The sequence below is a fragment of the Suncus etruscus genome, chromosome 1 (genome assembly GCF_024139225.1).
Source record: "Suncus etruscus isolate mSunEtr1 chromosome 1, mSunEtr1.pri.cur, whole genome shotgun sequence".
NCBI classification, from domain to species: domain Eukaryota; kingdom Metazoa; phylum Chordata; class Mammalia; order Eulipotyphla; family Soricidae; genus Suncus; species Suncus etruscus.
The window spans coordinates 60375211-60376835 of record NC_064848.1 but is presented as its reverse complement, the minus strand read 5'-3'; the positions used below and the strand labels follow the sequence as shown (position 1 = coordinate 60376835).

The 1625-nt window shown below is 45.6% G+C and overlaps 1 pseudogene; it reads left to right on the top strand.

Moving 5' to 3' along the window:
* The first annotated feature begins 285 nt into the window (after nt 1-285).
* LOC125994840 (uncharacterized) lies at nt 286-462 on the top strand (annotated as a pseudogene).
* The last annotated feature ends 1163 nt before the right edge of the window (nt 463-1625 follow it).

Genomic DNA, 1625 nt, shown 5'->3' with positions numbered 1-1625 from the left:
GGGGACAGTACTAAACAGGGCAGTAGGTAGAAGCCTGCAGCAGCCCACCAACCCTGCTCTACTTTTGGCTGAAATCAAGTATAGTATCTATACTTTTTTTTCTTTTTTTTTTTTTTTTGTTTTTTGTTTTTTGGGTCACACCCGGTGATGCTCAGGGGTTACTCCTGGCTATGCACTCATAAATTAATTGCTCCTGGCTTGGGGACCATATGGGACACCGGAGGATGGAATCGTGGTCCATCCTAGATCAGCCACGTGCAAGGTAAACACCTTATCCATTGAGCCATCGCTCTGGCCCAAGTATAGTATCTATTCTTATCAATTTGATATCTTATAAATGCTCTATCTGAGGACAAATATATTAAATAGATTTTTGGAGCAAAGAGTTAGAATAGGAGCTTGCTCAGTCCATTCCATGCATTGACTTAGTATTGCAATACCTCCAGGAATAGTGCACTTGAAAAAAAAAAAAGTAGTAGTGCCTAGGACTTCAGTCCCAAAGGGCTGGTGCAGTCTGGACCCAAGCTGGCATCTAGGGGAACCTCCCCCTTCAGAGCCCTTGCCAGTCTGCCCTCTGAAAACAGTACTGCTTTGTCAGCTGGGAGATCTGTACTATTTGGATAAAGGAAGGATGATTTGTAATACTCTGGGGCTCTGTTTGTACTCACAAGTTTAGCTAGGAGGAAAGTCAGACACAGCCACAACTCATTCCCCTCTGTGTCCCCATCAGTCTCTAGCAGAACATGCCTTGGCCCCACCCTGCCATCAGTTCTTCCTGTACAGCAGTAATACCTCCTGGGAGGGTTGCATCAGCATTATGGGGAGAGGAATAGCCTCAAGTGCAATTGGGTGGCACTGAGCAATGTTTTATTTATTTTTTAATTGAAACAATTGTGTTCTACAGAGTCCTCCATAATTGAATTTCAGATATACAATGAGTCAGGGCCTTTCCCACCACCAGTGTCAAGCTCCCTCCATCACTGGACCCAGTACATGCTATCCCACCACTCTCCAGTCCCCAGCCATTTTTTATTCCTTTCCTCTAATTTTATAAAAAAAAAAAAATGAGGCCGGGTGGTGGCGCTAGATGTAAGGTGCCTGCCTTGCCTGCACTAGCCTTGGACGAACAGTGGTTTGATCCCCCAGCTTCCCATATGGTCCCCCAAGCCAGGAGGGACTTCTGAGCGCATAGCCAGGAATAACCCCTGAGCGTCACCGGGTGTGGCCCAAAAAAAGGGGGGGAAAATATGTGCTAAAACAGAGTAATTTGTGTCCCAAGGTTCTATGAAAAAGGCAGGAGACTCAATTTATTTATTTATTTGTTTGTTTGTTTGGGGGTTGTTTTTGTTTTTGGGTCACACCCAGCAGTACTCAGGGGTTACTCCTGGCTATATGCTTAGAAATCGCTCCTGGCAGGTTCAGGGGACAATATGGGATGCCGAGATTTGAACCACCGTCCTTCTGCATGCAAGGTGAATGCCCTATCTCCATGCTATCTCTCTAGCTCCAGGAGACTCAATATAAAAGATAAGAGGTTAAAAATAATTACAGCTGATCCAGGAACAAAGGTGGTTGGTTCGAATCCCAGTGTCCCATATGGTCCCCCGTGCCTGCCAGGAGCTATT